At 52.1% G+C, this 23,254-nt stretch overlaps 1 pseudogene; it reads left to right on the top strand.

The window, feature by feature from the left end:
- The first annotated feature begins 4,695 nt into the window (after nucleotides 1–4,695).
- LOC113879617 lies at nucleotides 4,696–17,279 on the top strand (annotated as a pseudogene).
- Nucleotides 17,280–23,254: the final 5,975 nt, after the last annotated feature.

The following is a 23,254-nucleotide window of genomic DNA, read 5'->3' as shown; positions in this document are numbered from 1 at the left end:
GACCGTATTTGTACCCTGAGCTGGAGAAGCAGCTCGGACCAGCTACGTTTGCCTATGGCATCTTTTGCTCTGAGATGTTTTTAATTTTTACATGGTTATATCTGTCAGTTTTTCCATTATGTAGGTTGCAAGTTGGTTTTTTCCCCAGTCTGGGGGCAACTGTGGTCTCTTCTGCCAAAGAGGACCTTTAAACCACGTGGTGCAACCTGTCCACTGTCAGAGAGCTGTGTTGCAGAAGGTCTTTCCCCGTTTGTGCTTCCTGTGCTGATCAGACTTTTTTTTATTAATTAATTTTTTATTGAAGGATAACTGCTTTACACAATTCTGTTGTTTTCTGTCAACCCTCAACACGAATCAGCGGTAGGTATACATCTATCCCCTCCCTTTTGAACTCCCTCCCATCTCCCGCCCCATCCCACCCCTCTAGGCTGGGACAGAGCCCCTGTTTGAGTTTCCTGAGCCACACAGCAAATGATCAGACGTTTGAAATTCACGTGTAGTTGAGTCTTGTCAGTGTTTCTCTTTGTGACTTCTGAGTTTGGGGGGCCTGGGGAGTCCTGCCAATAATGTCCTTCTTTTCCTCCCAAGTTTGAACTGAATGTGACAAGTCAACCTGGTGGAAATGACATTGTGGGTTCATTCTGGTCGAGGCTGGACAAGCATGTGGGTCAGATAAGAGGCCCCAGTGGGCTCCTTGGAACCTCCTGTGACTGCCCGATGGGAGGGAGCTGGGGGAGGAGCCAGGTGACCTGCGGCTGCTATTTCCATCTGTCTGCTGGCGAGCCCAGCGGGACCGCCAGCAGGACGTCCTGCCACAGGCCACGGTCCTCAGTGAGGTCCGGGACGAATGTGGGGCCATGTCTTCTGGTTCCCTCAGCCTCTCAGCCACAGCAGGGGCAGCGACCCCCTGAAAGGTGCGTGTGCAGCAGACCGCCCCGGAGCGCGGCTTCTCAAAACCGCAGCTGCTCCAGGGCTCAGGGTCAGCGGCAGGCTGGGCGGCGGGACCAGCCGGGCACCTCTTCTGAAGGTCTGGGTGGGGCTGCCTGGCCTCCTTGGGCACCTAACCCGGCCTGCAGATGCTTCCTTCTGGTCAGAGCTAGTTGCAACCTGGGCTCCCATCAGTGAGACACAGATCGTATGCCCCTCCATCCTGGCTCCCATCAGCGAGACACAGACCATACGCCTCTCCATCCTGGCTCCCATCAGCGAGACACAGATCATACGCCCCTCCATCCTGGCTCCCATCAGCGAGACACAGATCATATGCCCCTCCATCCTGCAGAAGCCTCGGAGGGCCTGTGGTCAGCCTGGACTCCTGCTTGTTTTCCATGGCCGGATCCTGTCTCCCAGCATAAGGGCACCCACGGCCGCTGCAGACCACAGGCCTACCAGGGGACATCTCAGATAGTTCATACGCCCTACCAGGTTGGAGGCTGTGAGGATGCAGTGAAGGGACCATGGGACATTTGGAGCCATGGTAACTGGAGAAATATCAACAACCTCAGATATGCAGGTGATACCACTCTGATGGCCAAAAGTGAAGAGGAACTAAAGAGCCTATTGATGAGGGTGAAAGAGGAGAGTGAAAAAGCTGCCTTAAAACTCAACATTCAAAAAACTAAGGTCATGGTCCCATCACTTCATGGCAAATAAAAAGGGAAAAAATAGAAACAGTGACTGATTTTATTTTCCTGAGCTCCAAAATCACTGCAGACAGTGACTGCAGCCATGAAATTAAAAGATGCCTGCTCCTTGGAAGAAAAGCTATGAAAAACCTAGACAGCATATTAAAAAGCAAAGACATCACTTTGCTGACAAAGGTTGATATAGTCAAAGCTATGGTTTTTCCAATAGTCATGTACAAATGTTTGATTTGGACCGTGAAGAAGACTGAGTGCCAAAGAATTGATGCTTTTGAGCTGTGGTGTTGGAGAAGACTCTTGAGAGACACTTGGACACCAAAGAAATCAAACCAGTCAATCCTAAAGAAAATCAACCAATCAATATTCCTGAATATTCATTGGAAGGACTGATGCTGAAGCTGAAGCCCCAATACTTTGGCCACCTGATGCAGAACTGACTCATTGGGAAAGACCCTGATGCTGGGAAAGGTTGAGGGCAAGAGAAGAAGGGGGTGGCAGAGGAAGAGATGGTTGGATGGCATCACTGACTCAGTGGACATGAATCTGAGCAAACTCTGGGAGATGGTGAAGGACAGGGAAGCCTGGTGTGCTGCAGTCCACGGGGTCACAAAGAGTCGGACATGACTGAGCGACTGAGCAGCAACAGCATGTGGTACACTGTGGTGAAACAGTTACTTGCACAAGCAGTGATTGGGGTGGAAGGGGCGGGTACAGCTCAGGACAGTGGGAGGGGCCACTGGAGGAACTGCACCAGTGTCTAAGGAAATAAAGTGACATGATGGGGGGGGTTGAATCCTGAGCTCAAGGCAGATCAGAGAGCAAGAGTGTTCCTGCCATCATTGAGAGGGTCTCTGCTCCCCAAAGTCTGCAGAGCGGATGTGCTCCCAAGGTGGCCCAGCAAGATCCAGAGGGTTCAGAATCCCAAGACAGACTGAGCTAACCTCCCTCTGCAGGTCCCCGTGAATGGCAGGACTCTGATGGGGACAGAGTTGGACGCCGGTTTTGGGGCGGATCTAGATGCCAGAATCCCACAGTAGCCAGTGACCGCGCTGAGGGGGCACGGCCCCTCCCCCTCCCGTGGGTCCAGTCCTGCCTCCTCTGCAGGCCCAGCAGTGGCCTCTTCTGATGTGGTTACTTTGCAAGCAGGTGCCGATTTCCACCGCGCTCCACTCCACTTCCACCGCCCCTCACCATCCCAAACCGACAATTAGAGTCAGATCCCAGCATGTCCAAGGAGGTTAAGCACAAGCCTAATTTGGGAAAAGAGGGCTTGCACATCAAAAGGTCTGCCAGATTCGTCATTTATACTGTCAGGAGCCTGGGGGTGTGTGGGTTGGTGTCTGCAAGTCCCAGTGAGGGAGGGAAGAGCATATTGTGGGTTGGATTAAATCTTCCAAGATGTGTGCAGTAACAAGGGATTCGGGATTTGATATTTTCAGCGCTCTCGTCATGGATCATAGCCTTGTTGAGGCAAAGAGGCTTGCATAATTCAGTGTAGCTATGAGCCATGCCGTGCAGGGTCACCCATAGTCACAGTGGAGAGTTCTGATAAAACATCGTCCACTGGAGGAGGGGATGGCAAATCATTCTGGTATCCCTGCCTGGAGAACCCCATGAACAGTATGAAAAGGCAAAAAGATAGGTCACTGAAAGATGGACCCCCAGGGCAGTAGGTGCCCAAAATGCTACAGGAGAAGAGCGGAGAAATCGCCCCAGAAGGAATGAAGAGGCTGGGCCAAGCAGAAACGACGCGCAGTTGTGGGTGTGTCTGGTAGTGAAACTTAAAGTCCGATGCTGTACATAACAGTACTGCATAGGAACCAGGAATGTCATGTCCAGGAATCAAGATAAACTGGACGTGGTCAAGCAGGAGATGGTAAGAGTGAACACTGACATCTTAGGAATCAGTGAACTAACATGGACTGGAATGGGTGAATGTAACTCAGATGACCATTATATCTACTACTGTGGGCAAGAATCCCTTAGAAGAAATGGAGTAGCCCTTATAGTCAACAAAAGAGTCCGAAATGCAGTACTTGAGTGCAATCTCAAAAACAGCAGAATGATCTCTGTTCGTTTCCAAGGCAAACCATTCAATATCACAGTGATTCAAGTCTACTCCTCGAATAGTAATGCTGAAGAAGCTGAAGTTGAACAGTTTTATGAAGACGTTCAATACTTTCTAGAACTAACACCCCCAAAAGATGTCCTTTTCATCATAGGGGACTGGAATGCAAAAGGAGGAAGTCAAGAGTTACCTGCAGTGACAGGCAAGTTTGGCCCTGGAGTACAGAATGAAGCAGGGCAAAGGCTACCAGAGTTTTGCCAAGAGAGTGCACAGGTCATAGCAAACATCCTTTTACAGCAACAGAAGAGACGACTCTACACATGCACATCACTAATGATCAAAATCGAAATCAGATTGATTATGGTTTGCAGCCGAACATGGAGAAGCTCTATACAGTCAGCGAAAACAAGATCTGGAGCTGACTGCGGTTCAGATCATGAACACCTTACTGCAAAATTCAGACTTAAATTGAAGAAAGTAAGGAAAATCACTAGACCATTCAGGTATGACCTAAATCAAATCCCTTATGATTATACAGTGGAAGTGATGAATAGAGTCAAGGGATTGGATCTGGAGGACAGAGGGCCTGAAGAACTATGGAAAGAGGGTTGTAACACTGTACAGGAGTCAGTGACAAAAAGCATCCCAAAGAAAAAGAAATGCTAGAAGGCAAAGTGGTTGTCTGGGGAGCCTTTACAAATAGCTAAGGAAAGAAGAGTGTTGAAAAGCCAGGGAGAAATGGATATACCCAACTGAATGCAGTTACAGAGAACAGCAGGGAGAAAGAAGGCCTTCTTCAGTGATCAGTGCAAAGAAGTAGAGGAAAACAATAGAATGGGAAAGACTAGAGATCTCTTCAAGAAAATTGAAGATATCAAGGGAATGTTTCATGCAAGGATGGGCATGATAAAGGACAGAAAATGTATGGACCTAACAGAAACAGAAGATATTAAAAGGTGGCAAAAATACACAGAAGAGCTTTTGGCTCAGAGGAGGCAAAAGTACAACTTTCTTTGTCATCCCGAATCCGGGTTCTTCCGACACCAGCTGCCTCCTCCATGCCACCTAAGTTCAACCCCAATGAGATCAAAGTCGCATACCTGAGGTGCGCTGGTGGGGAAGTTGGTGCCACATCTGCCCTGATCCCCAAGATTGGCCCCTGGGTCTGTCTCCAAAAAAGGTAGGTGATAACATCACCAGGACAGCTGGTGATTGGAAGAGTCTGAGGATTACGGTGAAACTGATCAGAACAGACAGGCCTGGACTGAGGTGGTATCTTCTGCTTCTGCCCTGATCATCAAAGTCCTCAAGGAACCACCAAGAGATAGAAAGAAGCAGAAAACATTAAGCACAGTGGAAACATCACTTTTGATGAGATTGTCGACATTGCCTGGCAGGTGCAGCATTGATCTCTAGCTAGAGAACGCTCTAGCCCAGAGAACTCTCTGGAACCATTAAAAAGGTCCCAGGAAGTGCCCCATCTGCGGCTGCAATGTCGATGGCCGCCGCCCTCGTGGCATCATAGATGACATCGACAGTGACCAGCTAGTTAAGAACTGCAAGAGGAAAAGAAGAATAAAGGATTATTTGACAGCCAAAAAAAAAAAAGGAATACACAGAAGAACTGTACAAAAAATACCTTAATGAATAACCACAATGGTGTGTTATTCTGGGTGTCTGGCACCTAGAGCCAGACATCCTGAAGTGTGAAGTCAAGTGGGCCTTAGGAAAGAAAGTGAAAGTGAAGTCGCTCAGTCGTGTCCGACTCTTTACAGTCCCTGGTGGGACTGTAGCCCACCAGGCTCCTCCATCCATGAATTCTCCGGGCAAGAATACTGGAGTGGATTGCCATTTCCTTCTCCAGGGGATCTTCCCGACCAAGGGATCGAACCCAGGTCTCCCACATTCCAGGCAGACGCTTTAACCTCTGAGCCACCAGGGAAACCATAGGAAGCATCACTGCAGACAATGCTAGCGGGAGTGACCAAATTCCAGCTGGGCTATTTCAAGTCCTAAAAGATGATGCTCTTAAAGTGCTGCACTCAATATGCCAGCAGACTTGACACACTCAGCAGTGGCCACAGGACTGGAAAAGGCCAGCTTTCATTCCAATCCCAACGAGGGGCAAAGGCAAAGAAAGCTCAAACTACCGCACAGTCACGCTCGCTTCTCACGCTAGGAAGGTTACGCTCAAAATCCTTCGAGTTAGGGTTCAGTAGTACATGAACAGAGAACTTTCAGATATTCAAGCTGGATTTAGAAAAGACAGAGGATGTGGGGAGCAGAGGAGGAAAAAAGGCAGAGGGACCAGAGATCAAACTGCCAACATCTGTTGGATCATCCAAAAAGCAAGAGAGTTCCAGGAAAACATCTACTTCTGCTTCATTGACTATGCTAGAGCCTTTGACTGTGTGGATCACAACAAACTGGAAAACTCTGAAAATGACGGGAATACCAGACCACCTTACCTGCCTCCTGAGAGACATGTATGCAGGTCAAGAAGTAACAGTTAGAACCAGGCATGGAACAACAGACTGGTTCAAAATTGGGAATGGAGTAGGACATGTTGTATATTTTCACCCTACTTATTTCACTTCTATGCAGAGTACATCATGCAAAATGCTGGGCTGGATCAATCTCAAGCTGGAATCCAGATTGCTGGGAGAAATATCAATAAACTCAGATACGCAGATGACACCACACTTATGGCAGAAAGAGAAGAGGAATTAAAGAGCCTCTTGATGAGGGTGAAAGAGGAGAATGAGAAAGCTGGCTGGAAACTCAACATTGAAAAAACTAAGACCCTGGCATCCGGTCCCATTCCTTCACAGCAAACAGATGGGGAAAAAGTGGAAAAATGGCACGTTTTATTTTCTTGGGCTCAAAACTCACTGTGGACGGTGACTGCAGCCATGAAGTTAAAAGACATTTGCTCCTTGGAAGGAAAGCTACGACAAACCTAGACGGCACATTAAAAAGCAGAGACATCAACTTGCCGACAAAGGTCCTTATAGTCAAAGCTACGGTTTTTCCGGTAGTCACGTATGGATGTGAGAGCTGGACCATAAAGAAGGCTGGCACTGAGGATTTATTTTGAACTGTGGTGTGGAGAAGACTCTTGAGAGCCCCTTGGTCAGCAAAGAGGTCCAGCCAGTCCATCCTAAAGGAAATCAACCCTGAATGTTCACTGGAAGGACTGATGCTGAAGCTGAAGCTCCAATACTTTATCCACCTGATGCAAAGAACTGACTCATTGGAAAAGACCCTGATGCTGGGAAACGTTGAAGGCAGGAGGAGAAGGGGACGACAGAGGATGAGATGGTTGGATGGCATCACCGACTCAATGGATATGAGTTTGAGCAGGCTCCAGGAAGGACAGGGAAACCTGGCGTGCTACAGTCCACGGGGTCGCAAAGAGTTGGACACGACTTAGCAATTAGACAACAACAGCGGTTTTTCAACTCAAGAAGCTGGAAGCGTCCCTCACTTTTTTCTTGGTTGGTTGATTGAGTCTGGGGCTCAGCGGTCACCCAGCAGTGGAGGTTGAAATGCTGGAAAGGCTGCGGTAGGATTCCAAAATAAGAACCAAGAACTTCTCGTCTCCTGACCGTGGTCCCAGGAAGACCTGCCCCCATCACCACAGGCCCAAGGGATACAGAGGAGGAACGTGCTGGCGTCCTGGGACCGGGGACCACCCAGGGGCTGTCGTCTTTGTGGGGAGGAGACAGGAGGATGCTGCTGTGGAAACGTGTGCCTTGACTGCAGGGAGGCTGACAGGCCAACTTTTCTAGAGGGTCAGGGTGAAGAAACAGGAAAAATAAACGGATCTGGAAACTAGAAGATGGTTAGGATTGAAGAATAACTCCAAGAGCTAATTTTGGAGGGACAAAAATCACGAAAAATAGAGAGATAATTGGAAAACCAAATCAAGAAGGGAGAAATTTTAAATATACAGAAGAACAATCATGAGGGAAATCATCACAGATGTAGAAAATTGTTTTTAAATACAAGATACAGTACTTTGATGCACACTAGTCAAATAAATAAAACCTGATTGAAACATGGTTTTTCTAAGGAAATATTATAATTAATAATGATAATAGATTTATTGAAACAGATCCCTGAAGAGATTTAAAAATCTAAGCACAGCAAGTAATGCAGAGCTAACCCTGGAAAAGTCATCAGGCCAAGACAATCTCCTAAGTGAAGAAGAATCCGCCTGCCAACGCAGGAGACATGGGTTCAATCGCTGGTCCAGGAATATCCCACGTGCCACGGAGCAACGAAGCCAGTGAGCCGCAACTACCGAGCCTGTGCTCTGGAGCCCATGCTCCAAAACGAGAGAGCAGCCTCTTTTCTCACTGCTAGAGGAAAGCCACGAAGCAATGAAGACCCAGCACAGCCATAAGGAAATAAAGAAATACAAATTTTAAAAAGAATAATATTTTTTTTTAAAGCCAATACTATAATGTATTCCAGGATGTAGGAAACTGATGAATTTTCCCCATTTAAAAATATTCCTTCAATAACATGGACATCAAAACGCTAAAAATACAGCACAATAGTGTAAAATTACAGACTGATCTCATTAATATGGAGGTTAAAATATTAATCTTAGTGTACAGAATCAGAAAGCACATGAAAAGGCTCATACTCTAAGGCCAAGTGAGGTTTGCTAGTGGATGATTTGTTAACAGAAAATGTGTAATACAATTCATCATATTAATAAAGCAGAAGAGAGACATTGTGTTCATTTCATAGAGGCATTTGATAGGGTTTATCAGAGGTTTTCTTTTGTTGAAGTAAAATTTCCATTCAGGCAGGTAGACAGGTCTTTAAAATATTTTAAAGACTCCTAAACCCGAGGGACTTCCCTAGAGGTCAGTGGTTAAGACTCAGCACGTCCACGGCAAGGGGAGCGGGTTCGATCCCACCTGCCGAGCGGCAGGGCCCTAACACAAAAACAAACTAACAAAACCCAGCGTTACGCCCGCGCGCTCAGGAGTGACTCGCCAACCGCACTCTTTGCCTTGTAGTTCCCACAAGGAAGGACGTCCCTGCATCGCATCCTCAGACCCCGCCCCCGCCACGCTTTGAGCGCTTCCCCATCCTCCCAGGCCCATCTCACACTCTCCTGAGCTGACAGGAATCAGCCATTTCCAGAAGAATCCTTGGTTCCTTTCAGTGACGAAGGATGAGTCAGTGCACAGATCTGGAGCAAAAGGTTCAGTGAGTCTTGACAAATGTATGTATCCTGTAACCAATCCTTACAATCAGAGGATCAGGCTCTGGGGGGTTTCCCTGGTGGTCCTGTGCTAAGACTCCATGCTTCCCATGCAGGGGGCTTAGGTTCCATCCCTGGAACTAGATCCCGCGTGCGGCAGCTAAGAGTTCACACGCCGCAACTAAGGATCCTGCTTGTCTCAACAAAAGTGGACGATCACAGGTACTTCAACTAAGACCAGGCACAGTCAAATAAAGAAAGAGTTCTGAAAAAGGGACATCAGGCCTTTCATCCACCCATAAAGTTACTCTGCCCCTTGAAGACTACTCCCACCTCCCAGGCACCCGCTGTGCTTATTTCTGTCATTTTGCTTGTTCTTCATTTGAATAGAATGATAAAGCAAACACATTTTTGTCTGGTATTTTTTCCCATTTGATCTAATATATTGGAGATTCATCCAGATTGCAGCATAGATCAGTTATTCATTCTCCTTTGCACCGAGGAGCATTTCCTGGTGTGACACTGTCACAATTTATCAGATCTCCTGTTGATCAGCAAATAGATTCTTTCCAGATTTCGGCTGCAGCAAACGAATCACGGTAATGATTCTTGTACAAGTTGCTTGAGGTCAGAGGTCTTCTTTTCTCTTGGAAAGGTATAAGAGTGGAATTGCTGGGTCCTGGGGTAGGTATGGCACCCCACTCCAGTACTCTTGCCTGGAAAACCCCATGGATGGAGGAGCCTGGTGGGCTGCGGTCCACGGGGTCGAGAAGAGTCTGACACGACTGAGCGACTTCACTTTCACTTTTCACTTTCATGCATTGGAGAAGGAAATGGCAACCCACTCCAGTGTTCTTGCCTGGAGAATCCCAGGGACGGTGGAGCCTGGTGGGCTGCCGTCTATGGGGTCGCACAGAGTCAGACACGACTGAAGCGACTTACCAGCAGCAGGGGTAGGTATAGAGCTGCAAAACTGTTTCACACAGTTGCACCATTTCACACTCTTGGCAGCCATGTGTGAGTGCTGTTTGCGCTGTAATTTCGCCAGCAGTTGGTGGTTCCATGTTAGTTAAATGGGCATGTAAGTGGTGTCTCACTGGGGTTTAAATCGCCGTTTCCGTATCTTCGGCTTTCAGGTGTTTGACTGTGAAGTGTCTAGATGTGGTTCTCTCGAGTTTGGGTACACGAAACTTTTTGCATCTGTACATTTATGTTTTCTACCAAATTTAGGGAATTTTCAGCCGTTGTTTCTTCAAAAAATTTTTTCTGCCCCATTTGTCTTTCCTCCTCACGTAGAACCCTAATTACACATGTATTCAACCTCTTGATATTGTCCCCGTGATCATTTCCGTAGTCTCTGATGATTTATTGATCTGTCTATACATGTATGATTGTCTTCTGTCTTCGGTTTTGCTTTGCTTTGTGCTCATCGAGCCTTTTCTGCAGTATCCATTCTCGTTGTTCAGTCGCTCAGTCGTGTCCGACTCTTTGCGACCTCACGGACTGCGGCATGGTAGGCTTCCCTGTCCTTCACCATCTCCTGGAGTTTGCCCAAGCGATATCCATTCTGCTGGTCAGCATATCCAGTGATTTTTTTTTCCATTTCAGATACTGTCTTATGGTTAGAAATTGCATTCAGTCCTTTTTTTTTTTGTATGTGTGTGTTTTTCTTTTTATCAGTGCTGTTTTTATAGTCTTCATTTCTCAGTTTAGATTTTCCTTTTGTCTCCTTATGCATTCATTTGCACCTTTAAATCTTTGGGCATATTTATAATGACTGTTTTGTCAATGTTCTGCTCTGCAAAATTTGGTCACCTGAGGATCTGGTTCTAGGGATGGGTCATGCTTTCAAGCTTCCTCTCATATCTAGTAATTGTTTCTTATATGTAGACATTGTGATTGTTGGATGAAAAAGAGTATACACAATGTCTTCTTTTAAAAGATGCTGCTTTGTTCTGGAATGCTGCTAAAATCCTAGCAGGTCGTGTGGTCATGTCTGGCTGGTGGGAGGCTGTGGAAGGCTGGGTCTATTTCAGGCTTGTTCTTAGTCCTAGGTTTGGCTTTTATTCTGGAATGTGGTTTGTATTCCTAAACCGTGGCCTTTCTGGGGTTTTGCTTGGTCACCCGAGGTGCCCACTGAGGCTTCTCCGCTCGAGCTGGGTGGGAACTGCAGCGTCACACAGCTCTGCACCTTGCCTGGTTTCTCCGTCTCCGCTCCACAGTAGCCACTTCTGCCGGGCTTTGTGGAAGACCTCCCTGCACGCGTGCAGCCTGGCTCCAGCCGGGATCTGACAGCCCCACGCAGGTTTGCTGTGGTTTTATGACTTGTGGTAAGAAATGCACGTTTAATGTTTGTCCCTGTTGCTGACACAGAGCTCCTGAAGCTTTTGGAACTTCCTGTGATGACAGCAGTAAATGTGTCTTTTGTTATTTTAATGGATGATGTTGGAAACCACTTAAGGATGGCATCTGGTTGCCAGAGGAGCCAACCATGTGATTAGAGGGTCGGAACTGTCAGTCCCAATACCTGAAGTCTGAGGAGGGGAGAGAGGCTGAATCAGTGACCAATGGCCAGTGATATGAAGCCTCCATAAGATCCCAATGGACAGGGTTTGGGAAGCTTCCAGACTGGTGAACCAGATGCATACATTTGCTGCTGGGTGAGGCCCCAAACTCCACTGGGACAAAAGCTACTGTGTATGGGACCTCGCCCTAGCATTTCTTCATCCGCCTTTTGATTGCATCTTTAAATATCCTTTGTAATAAACTGGTGATCTAGTAAGTAAACTGGTTTTCTGAGTTCTGTGAGCTGTCCTTGCATATTAATCGAGCTCACGGTGGGGGGCCCTGGGAAGCTCCCACCTACACAAAGTCGGACAGAAGCACAGGGGACAACCTGGACTTGAACTGGGGTCTGAAGTGGGGCAGTCTTGTGGGACCGAGACCTTCTCCTGTGGCTCTGATGCTACTCCCAGGTCAATAACGTTGGAATTGAGTTGAATTGTTAGACCTCCCGGCAGCTGGTGTGGGAAACTCCCCCACGTGGGGATGGGTGTCAGGCCTGTGCTTCTGCGCCCTCATGACACACAGTTCCCTCCTGCTTGGCGCTGACCCCTGCCAGCTGCAGCCCCTCCAGCCCCCCAGGAACCCCTCATCTCTGCCTCCTCGGCCAGTAAGACCTCTGCTTTGGCTTCAGCTCTCGCGACCCTGGAAGGGAAACCTGAGGTACAACAGGGGAAAACAAGGGCTCGTTTCCTGGCTCTCTCCCTGCTCCGGAGCGTTTCAGTCCTGCGTCACCTGTCGCTCAGTCGCCTCCTACATTTGCCTGATGTTACGGTTATTTACGGCAGGAGGTAAGTATAGCTAGTTACAATGTCCTGCCTGCAACTGACACGCATTCTTTTTTGTTTCTCCTTTGGCTGCGCCACGCAGCACGTGGGATCTTAGTTCCTCGACCAGGGGCTGACCTGAGCCTTCTGCGTCGGAAGCTCGGAGTCTTAACCGCTGGACCACCAGGGAAGTCCCTCAACGTGCATTCTTGGTCAAATTTTCTTGTATAAATGCCATAAATTTACACAAGCCCCCAAGCTATCCCCATGTCAAATGGGGGAGATACTAAAATCATACCTATTAGAGTAAAAACTCAGGATGTCTTCTGATATCACTGTAACTTAATATTTTTGCAACTGGAGAAGAGAAAAATGAGACATAACAATAGTAATGTTATTAGGAGGAATAGGAGGAATTCTTATTCAATAGTCAATAGGAGGAAATGTCGTGACAATAGGAGTAATGTAATGCCAGTTTTTTTTGCAGCTGATATGATTAAATCTCTGGAAAAACCCAAGTGGATCAATTTAAATTCTATTACAAACAGTATTTCAGGACTGTCTGGGACAGAAAGAACATGCTGTCATCATTAGCCTTCGTCTATACGGAAAAGGGCTTCCCTAGTGGCTCAGACAGTAAAGAATCTGCCTCCAAAGCGGGAGACCTGGGTTCGATCCCTGGGTGGGGAAGATCCCCTGGAGGAGAGCATGGCAATGCCCTCCAGTATTCTTGCCTGGAGAATCCCCATGGACAGAGGATCCTGGCAGGCTACAGTCCATGGGGTCGGAAAGAGTCAGGCAAGACTGAACGACTAAGCACAGAGCATACAAAAACCAGCTTGTTAGCAAGAGATAAAAAAGAAAAGATCCCTTTGACCATCGCACCAGAAGCTGAAATACCCAGGAGTAAACCTAATGAGAAACACGTAAGATCCAAAAAAGAAAACAAAAATCCCGCTGAGGGACACACACAGACTTGATGCAGGCGGGGCAGGCCTCGCCCAGGATCCGCAGATTCACGGTCATAAAGAGGACTCTCTCTGCTCCTAGGAACCTGTCCTACAGAGCTGATCTCACTTATGTGAAGATGAAGCATCTCACACATGTGAGATGAAGCACACGCAGGGTTATCCGTTACAGCACTGCCTGCCATAGAAAAAGACTGGGAGCATCCCAAAAGGCCACTGGGGCTGGTTCAACATACCGTGGCGTGTATGCAGCAAGGCGATGTCCCACCGCCAGCTCTCCAGGCCCAGAGGAAGGACGATCGCCAAGGTTGATGGCTGCGTGAAAGGATCAAGGTGCTGAGGGTGTGGCGCTGGCCGCCGGGAGACGTGCGTCTGGTTTGTACACTAGGGGTGGCTCGGCTCTCAGGAAAATCAATCCTGACAGTGTGATGCCAGCAAGCAGGCATTTCTTTCTCTCTCAAGGCCCCGAGGAAGTGGTCCCCACCCTGGCTCGCTGCCCAGCGCAGGCCTCCTCTGTCCGCCCTGCTCTCTGGAGCAGCCTTGGTGGCTCGTAGTCAAAGACGGCCGCCTCGTCTCCAGCCCACACGGTGGTGCCCAAGTCAAGAAGAAAGGAGGCGGGGAAGAGGCAACGAGGGCCCCACAGGTCCCACGTTCTCGGAAGAGCAAATGTTGGGACTTCTCTGACGGGCCAGTGGCTGAGACTCTGAGCTCCCGATCCAGGGGGCATGGGTTCAGTCCCCGATCAGCGAAGTAGATCCCACATGCTGCAAACAGAGTTTGTGTGAGGCAACTAAAGATCTCACGTGTCTCAACTAAAAGATTCCCTCATGCTGCAACTAACACGTCTTTATTTAAAAAAGTAAACTATTTGTAAAAGAAAAGAAAAGCCGGTGTTTGTCTCAGCCTTCCTCTCAGCAGGCATGGCTTGTAACTCGTGGGTCAGAACTGAGTTCATGGCTGCTCCTGGCTGCAAGGGAGGCAGGGAAATTATGTATTTAACCAACTGTGAGGCCCTGACAACAGAGAAAGGGGAAGGATGAAAGCCAAGAGGGGGGTGGCCTGCGTCACCTACCATACTGGCCATACTTAGAATGTCTTCAAAAGGACACACAAAAAATTGGAAATTCTAGTGGACTCTGGAAAGGAAATAGAATGTCTGGAAGGTGTGCGTGTAGAGGGAGGGGCTTTATTCTCTTCTGTGAATTTAATACTCTGTGTATTTACTACCTGCAAAATAAATAAATGAAATATAATTTTCAAAAGTCACCAATAACAAAAGTACAGCTTTAAAAATGCAATATTCAGAAACTTTTAAAAGTGTTTTAAAATAACATTTCTATTAAAGAGAAATTCATAAGATTCAATTACAAAATACTTAGAATTTAATAGTAATGGAAACTCTGCATGTTAAAATTTGTGAGACACATTTAAAACAGTATTAGAGACAACTGTATACCTTTGACTATGTTTACCTGAGAATAAGAAAGACTGAAAAAAAATCAGTTAAGTCAAGGATCTCTAAAAATAGCACAGAGTAAGTCCAAAGAAATAAAGAAGGAAAGAAATAGTAAAAACATAAAGCAAGAGAGAACAACAACAAAAAGTAGAAATGACGACAAAATCAAAGTTGTCTCTCTATTTAAAAAACAAATGTTCTGGTATTTCCCTAATAACAATGGCTGTTTCTTGATGGAAGATCTAAGATGACAAGGGAGCTCTTCTTTGAGCTTATTCTCCTTGGCTAAAATTAGGATAGGCACGTAATAACTTTATAATAAACGTAACCAAATTTCTTTCTTCAAAAAAAAGAAGAACCCAAATGTTTCTTTCTACATTTATTTGGCTGCATCAGTTCTTGCTCGTTACACGCAGGATCCTCGATCTTTGCTACGGCTTGCGGAATCTTCAGCTGCAACATGCAAACTCCTAGTTAGGTCACGTAGGATCCAGTTCCCTCACCAGGGACAGAGCCCAGGCTCCTGTGTTGGGAGCGCAGAGTCCTAGTCCCTGGATCAGCAGGGAAGTCCCCAAGTTGACTCTCTAAATAGTTTATTTCAAGAGTGATTAAAGAGGGGGAGGAGAGGTATAAAAAGATATAAGACAAAGGGGGTAAAAACTCTTGCCATATTCTAAACGTAGGAGACGATTTTTTTAAAAGTATACACCAAGAAGTTTGGATCTTTCCTGGTGGCTCAGCTGGTAAAGAATCTGCCTGCAATGCAGGAGACCTGGGTTCGATCCCTGGGTTGGGAAGATCCCCTGGAGAAGAGAAAGGCTACCCACTCCAGTATTCTGGCCCGGAGAATTCCATGGACTCCACGGGGTCACAAAGAGCTGGACATGACTGAACGACTTTCACTTTCAAAAAGTTTGAAAATCTAGGTAAAATGCACAGATGCATAGAGAATTGAAAATACTGAAACTCAAACAAGGAGGAAGAGAAAACCACAGGAGATTAACAATTGTTTAAAAAATTAAAATAGTAACCAAACCTCTCTCCCAGTATACACACACACACTGCCCAAACACACACACACGCACACACACTTCCCAAAGCTCCTAACCCAGCTGTTACCACAAACAGATCTAACAGAGCTTCAGAGAACAGATAACCCATGCGATGTGTAAGTCGTTCCAGAAAAAGAGAAATGGAGGAAAAGCTGCCCACCCCAGTTTATGAAGCTAGTACAGAGACTGGGGCTTCCCTGGTTGCTCAGTGGTAAAGAATCTGCCTGCCATGCAGGAGACGTGGATTCGATCCCTGGGTCGAGAAGATCTCCTGGAGAAGGAAACGGCAACCCGCCCCAGTATTCTTGCCTGGAGACTCCCATGGACAGAGGAGCCCGGCGGGTCACAAAGAGTCGGACTTGACTGACTAAATAACAATATAGGGATTTTTTTAAAAAGCACAAGATAAGTAAATTCTAAACCAGTTTTATCTATGATCATGAATTTTTTAAATCTTAAAGTGTTAGCTAACTAAAATCCAATCACAAGTTGCATTCACATAAGGTTTCTCTCAGTAATAGAAGCATAGTTCCAATCAGAGATTTTAACACAGCAATTTGCCAGGTTAAAGAAGAAAAGAACGATAATCATTACATTGATGCAGAGTAAAGCATTTGACAGTTTGATAAAAATTGACATGATTTACAGAAAAAAAAAAAAAAAAAAGAAACTTAGGAAACAGAAGCTAAAGCGACTTTTCCCAACAAATAATGACTATTTCCCTGAAATCTGTGGCAAGTTTAACGGAGACAATTTGCATGCATTCCCTTTGGGCTGGGAATAATATAAAAATGTTCATTCTCACAGCTTCTGTTCAGTATTATTCTGGAAGCCCTGGCCAATGCGTAAGACAAGAAAAAGAAATCATTAGTTTAGGAATTATTAATAGATGAAGACAGATGTATTGGTTTGGCCAAAAAGTTCGTTCAGGTTTTTCCATAACATCTTCAGAAAAATTCAAACAAACTTTTCGGCCAACTCAATATCATAATGTCTTTTCAAATAACATGTTAACATTCACTGAAATGCCAAAATAACCAAGGATTAACTATCAGAACTAATTAGAGTTTAACAGAGCTGCCCCAAACAAAAGTTAACAGTGTTCCTTTAAATCACTAAAAAGTACATAGATGACCGGACAGATGTTATTTTAAAAAAAGAACAAATGTTCAGGAATTAATCTTGGAATCCGCAAGTTCTTTATTGGGGTGGGGGTGGGGGAAACCCTGGAATCACTTCCCAGCCTCAACAGAGAGCCGGAACCGCTGACACCTTCCTGCCTGCTTGTGGGGCCACGTCGATACACCCAGGCTGCCGGTTCTGGTGCCCAAATTTCTGTGGGTTTGGAGACCCGCAGGAGGCTCTGAGCAGTAGGGTGGGTCTCCACTCTGAAGGCATCATGCCCAACCACCCCCCCGCCCCCCGCCATGCTGGGCTCTGCAGCTCCTGGGACAGGACGCCCTGGCCTTCCGCCCCCCGCAGTTGGTCACAGGTCAGTGGGCCGTGTTCGCGTTCTCTGCTCGGCCCTCCATGGCCTGAGCTCCTGAGAGAGACATCGGGGTGGTGACCGGGCCTGCCTGGCTCTTCCCAGACCGTCAGCCAGGAATGCCAGGGCGTGCCGGTGCATGCCCGTCCGCCGTCTGGCGCAGCTGAGCTGCTTCATGCTTGCGTGTGTGCACGCATGTGTGTTGGGGATGGGGCCTGGGCCTGGACCCTGATGAGATCTGGAGTCAGCTCCTCCCCGAGCCTGGAGCTTCCAGGGAGTGTTGGAGGGGGCGGGCCAGGGGATGTCCCCACTGCTCAGCCACGTGGACCCTGAGCTGGCTGTGTGACCCCGAGCCAGTCACCCGAACTCTCTGGGATGTGAGTCCAGCCAGGGGCGCTGGCCTTGGCTGGGGGTCTCACTCTGCAGACCCTTTAGTGAGGGTTTTCTCTGCCACAGTTGGGAACAGAGGCCTGAATGGGGCTCAGGGGTGAGATATGAAGAGGTGTGGGGCCCTGGCAAGGCCAGAGAGGCTAGGACTGGGGGCAGGGAAGAGGTGGGGGGCTGTGGGCAGAGCTTGCCAGGCCGTGTGAGCCTGGTGGGAAGGAACAGCAGCAGGACAGCAGAAACGGCCACATTTGAGGGCTTGCCTCTCTGAGCTTCTACGATTGGACCCCGACATCTTCACATCCTACCCCTGAGTGGTGAGCCCCCGCATCCCTCAGCATGGGGGATGCGAGCGTAGGCAAACAGCTGGGCAGGGGCTGACCTGGGGCGTGGGTTTGTTGCTGTGAGCCACAGCAGACTGTACAGCAGGGATGGGCTCCCCAGATGTGTGCTTGAGAGAGCAGCTGGGACCTGAGCCGGGGCAGGACGGGGGCAGGTGAGGGCGGACTGCCCGAGGGCGCTGGAGTGGACGGAGGCTTAGGAGCCTGGACTGAGGTGGGAGGGACAGGAAGGGATGCCTCTCCCCATGTTCCAGCCAGAGCAGCCAGGGGAGGGGTGTCTCTGAAGGAGGTGTGGGGGTCAGGGAGGGCCCCGAGGCCAGCAGACACCCCTGCTCAGAAGGAGTCTGGGCTGGGGGCTGAGGGCGGGGTCATCTGCGCGGGGGTGCTCCTGAGGGCCGCCCAGGAGGGGCTGTCAGGTCCCTGGGCAAGGGGGGGTGGGGGGAGGTCGGGGGTCGCGGCGGAAGCCCTGCGGGCACTGCCAGGGGCTGGGCAGCGGCACAAGCAGCAGGAGCCCTTACTTCTAGAAGCTTGTCTTCAAGATGCAAATGCAGCAGTGACGGATGGACAGTGACGCTGCACACAGAACCATCTCTGCCAGAAATCTGGAAACCACTTAATTAATTTCCAACATTAGGGGGCTTATTACATAAACGTTGGCCCAGCCCAAGATGGATTATTCTACAACTCTGTGCATTGAGCTTTCAAGGTATCTGCTGGCGTGATCTTTCCATAGTTTGCATCTGATCTCGTCGCTCCCCAGCTCCAGCGCGCCCCACCCACTGCAACTGCTGGCGTTCACCCCTCTGCCCGGTGGACAGCGGTAGGTCTTTCTCATGGGTGCACCTTCACTTCCGTGGGGCCTTCGCCTGCACTTCTCAGGACTCCCCTGGACTCCCCTGCCCTGTGGGCACTCCGGGCCCCTCTCTCCTCTCCCAGCTCACCACCAGCTCAGGCTCTCTTAGCTCCTCCTCTGTCACCCCCTCCCTCTGGACCCCCTGGATGTGTTCCGTGTCCAGCCTGGGTGGGGGGAGTCAGGGCAGGTGGGCTGAGCACATGGGAGCAGGGAGAGACCCGGGCGCCTGCGGGAGGCAGGCTTGCAGCCCAGTGAGCCTCCAGCTGGTCCCCAAGGCTCAGCCATCCCTGGGCCCCGCTTACCCCAGGGCCCAGGGGCTCTGTCGCACTCCTCCGCATTGGCCCCTGGCAGCTCCTGCGCACCTCCCAGAGATCCCGTCCCCTCCCTGGTCCCTCGTGGTAGGTGTTTCCGCCCAGTGTGTGAAGTGAATGAATGGAGGTGCGGATCGGGCCGGAGGGGTGGACACCCCGCATCACGCCTCCCCGGCCCTGCGCCACCACCCAGGCCGCCCCTGCGAGTTGCGAGGCGCTGGGACAGGCAGGGGCTCAGCAGCGCCCGCCCTGCCGGCGGCCACCTGGCCCCATCGCCCCAGCCCGCCATCTCCTGGGACCAGGAGGTCCCACCCCCTACGTGCGCGGGGCCTGGGCCAGAGGTGGCCACGGCCGCGGGTCACGGCTGCCGGAGGGGGAATTCACCTCTTCCAGGGAGGGCGGGGCGGGGGGGGGGGTGCCCTCAGACCTCCCGCTGGGGCGCCCGTCCTTGCCAGGAATGCGCGCGGGGCCGGGGCGCTGGCCGAGGGCGAGCGCTGGAGCGCGACCTGCTGGGGACGCCGCACAAAGGCACCCCGCGCCGCCCCTGCAGCACGGACCGTCGGGCCGGGCGCCGTGGGGCCCTGAGCCCCGGCAGGTGTAAGCGGAGACCCGGGCCTATCCGGAGATTCGCCCGCCGCCCTCCCGCGCGGGCCACGTGCGCGACGGTGGGCTGCCCGGCCGCCGTGCGGGGTGCGGGATGCGGCTGCGTGGAAGGCCGCGGGCTCTCCGTGAGCCGCGCCGCCACCCATCTTTCCATCTCGGGTGGGGGTTGGCTCAAGAATGCGTTCCTGCACCTACGGGCCCGTGCCTGCCCCCTCCTCCAGGAAGAGTCCCTGGCCGTTCTGGTCAGGTAGCAGGTCGCCTCCTGCTCAGCCTGAGGGCTGACCCTGAAGCCCCGCTCCTCTCCGTATCCCCAAGGACTCTCCAGTCCCTGGTAGTCCCGCGGCCGGGCAGGGGTCAGGGGCGAGGCCTGACCCGGTGGGTGGGTGGGCACTGAGCAGATGGGCAGGACCGGACTGCGCCCACAGTTTCCTGGGAGCCAGGGCGTGGCTCCAAGGCCGGCCTCCCCTCCCCAGAAGCCCTCCTCCATCCCCTTCTCCGGCGCTGGGGCACGTGGCTGAGGCGGAAGGAGCACACCCCACAGCCCAAGCCGCCCGCTGGCCTCCGCGGGCGGGCCTCCCAGCCGGCCGGCGCTGATTACTGTAATTGACACCCGCGGGTGGGGAAGCCCACGGAGAGCGGCCGAGGAGGCGGAGCGAGCACCCACCCGCTCCCACTCCCCTCTCTCCTTGGGATCAGGGTTGAGGCCAGGACGTCCTGGGGTCTCTGGGTGAATTAGCTGTGGTGGGGGTGATGGGGGGATGAAGTGAGGCTGGAAGGTCCAGCTGGAGGGGGAGCAGGCCTCTGGGCCCCCAGCCTGGGGCAGGGGAAGGGCCGGGCTGGTGTTGGATATTCACAGGCTGAAGGTGGGGAGCAGACCCAGGCCCCCAGGGGAGAGATTGGGGCCACTGCCTGGCTGGCAGGAGCTCCCTGGGGTTATGCGGGGAGCAGGGCTAGGCCCTGGGAGCTGGGGTTCAGAGCCTGGGGGAGCTGGGGAGTGAGATTCCGCCCTGCCCCCCTCCCAGCCTCCCCTGTGGCCTGGCTGGCAAGGCCTGGGCGCGCCCAGCTCCCTGGAGTTGGCAGGGACCAAAGGGCGGAAAGCCGTCCTCCGCCCTCGCCCACTGAGACAGGAATCCGTGGCCCCGGGGGACGGAATCCGCAGCCACATTCCGGGTGCCCTGGTCGCCACTAGGCAAGGGTGGGGCAGGGCTGGGGCGCCAAGGCTGGCACCGGGGAGTGTGGGAACCTCGTGCTGCCAGCACCCGGGCTGGTGGCCCTCTTTGCCAGCCTGGCAAAGAGGTCGGTACCCCTCTGTCTGCCCTCTAGGGCCTCAATGGGGCCAAAGTGGGGTCCATGGTGGGAGGAGGGGGTGGTGGGGCCTGGATGTCTTCTGCTTGAGACCGGGTCACCCTCACGACCGTGGGGAGGTGCAGCCCTGACCCCCCGGGCGCTCTGCGTGGGCAGGCCCTGCCCTGCCTGGGCCAGCAGGGGCCTTGGAAGGGAGAGGGCAGCGGTGGGCTGGCCCGTAGGGGTCATGCTGAGCGACAGGGTCCTGGCCCGCTTGGATGTGCTCACACACGTCCGCACCCAGCCTGTGGCAACTTGCTCGCTGGCAGGAAGGCGGGCACGCTCGTCCTGGTGGCAGCCCCAGAAGTTCCCCAGGAGGGTCTGTTCCCTGATGGCTGGCGCAGATCCCCTGGGTGCAGGGCCATTGGGCTGCAGGTGTGGCGGCTTCCAGACGTGCCTGTCCTGGGGCGTGGGGATGGAGCCCTGCTCCGAGGAGGGGGCAGAGTCCAGCCGGGCGTGGGCTGGAGGCTGGGCCAGTGCTCTGTCCAGTAGTTGGCCTTCCCACCCCCACTTTCCAGATGGAGAAACTGAGGCCCAGAGAGGTCAGGGACTTTTCCAAAGTCACACAGCAAGGTGGAAGCAGCACAGCAGATTCACGGTGGACTTGGAGAACCCTTGGAGACCTGAACCTTACTTTCCTGAGAGCCCGGGTGGGTGGCATCCCTGTCTCTGGCCTCAGTTTCCTCACCTGGGGAGTGGGCTCACAGTAACCACATGGCAGAGCCCTCGCGAAGTCAGGGAGGCGCCAGCCAACAGTCAGTGTCATCTGCCCCTACTCCCCACTCCCAGCACCCAGATAAAAGGCTCTGACGCACCGGGACCCCACAGCCATAACAAGGGGCCCCCTGGTGGCCACTGGTGGCACGAGGCCACCTGTCCTCTGCCCTTGAGTGATGGGCACACGGGTGAGAAAGGCCCTGAGGAGGGTAGGGGGCAGAGGGCAGGCCCTGGGGGGCACAGGGCAGAGGCTGCTGGGTTGGAGTGTCCATGGGGGTCCATGCAGGGGAGGCTGCGAATGCTGCCCCGTCAGGAGCTTGGATGGATCCTGCGGGTAGCTGGAGGCCATTGTGGCTGCGGGACAGTGTCCCCTGGAAGCTGACCGCAGGGGCGGCAGGGCCTGGGGCCGGGTTCACACGTGAGGGGACAGCAGCCCAACTCTGAGGGGGTGCTCAGTCGTGGGGTGTGTTCGGCCTGAGGCCTTGGCAGGTCTGGGCTGGGAGAGGAGCTGGCCAGGCACCCGAGGGCTCCAGGAGACTGGGGCGCCCACCCCCTTTCAGACCCCAGCGCGGTCCCCTCTGCTCCTCCGTCCTCAGAGGCCCGTCCTGACCCTAACTTGTCCCCGGGAAGCCACCAGCGTGCAGGCTTGAGAGGGGCTTGTGGCTCGGGACTCGGGTGAGTGAGCGGATGTGGGGCCCTCATCCTCCCTGGCTCCCTGCGTGCCCCGCGCTCTGGCCTGGGGTCTGGTCACGGGCACCGTGCCACCTCCCCCGTCAGAGCTGGCAGGTGGTGATGGCCGGGGCAGGAGGGATGGGGCTGGGGTGGACGGAACTCAGGGTCATGCTCTGGGCCCCGCCCTGGTTGGGGAGCATAGAGAAAAGCCGTGAGGGGCAAGGGTTACAGGCACAAGAGGGGCCCGGGTGGTCTGTGGGAGCCCACTGGCCTCTGGGTAGAAGGCTGGGCTCAGGCTCCGGGGCACTCACCTGGCCTCTGGGCACAGGGCGCAGGAACACGTTTTGGCTTGTAGCCTGTGGCCCCTGCTCCTTCCACTGCCAGCCCTGGGGGGCGGTGGGGTGCGGGGCAGGGCAGACACAGGCCTGGGAAGCCACCTCGGGCCCCATGTGTCCTAGGACTTCTGATCTGTCCAGAGGACCCCTCCTCTCTGGGCCCAGTCAGTCCTGGCCTTCGGTAAGCACCCCTCTCCACCGGCCTTGGTGCCTGTGGCCAGGGCATCAGGAGACAGGGCTCCCTGTGACTGGCTCCCCTCCTGGGCTCTGTTGTCACCTGAGCCTGGAGGTTGAGCTGGGCTGGATGTCTGTGCCCCGGGCACAAGCCTGCCCTACCCAGGAGCTGGGCCCACCACACACGCTGGGACCCCCAGGTGGCAAAGCACTCCTCAGTGAGGGCTGACCAGGGCGAGAAGGGGGGCTGTGCAAACCTGGAGCCCAGCATCCCCAGGGGCTGCCACCCTGTGC

This window comes from Bos indicus x Bos taurus, chromosome 21, assembly GCF_003369695.1.
Source record: "Bos indicus x Bos taurus breed Angus x Brahman F1 hybrid chromosome 21, Bos_hybrid_MaternalHap_v2.0, whole genome shotgun sequence".
Classification (NCBI taxonomy): Eukaryota; Metazoa; Chordata; class Mammalia; order Artiodactyla; family Bovidae; genus Bos; species Bos indicus x Bos taurus.
Note: the sequence above shows the minus strand (reverse complement) of the source record. Positions and strands in the feature narration are given on the sequence as shown.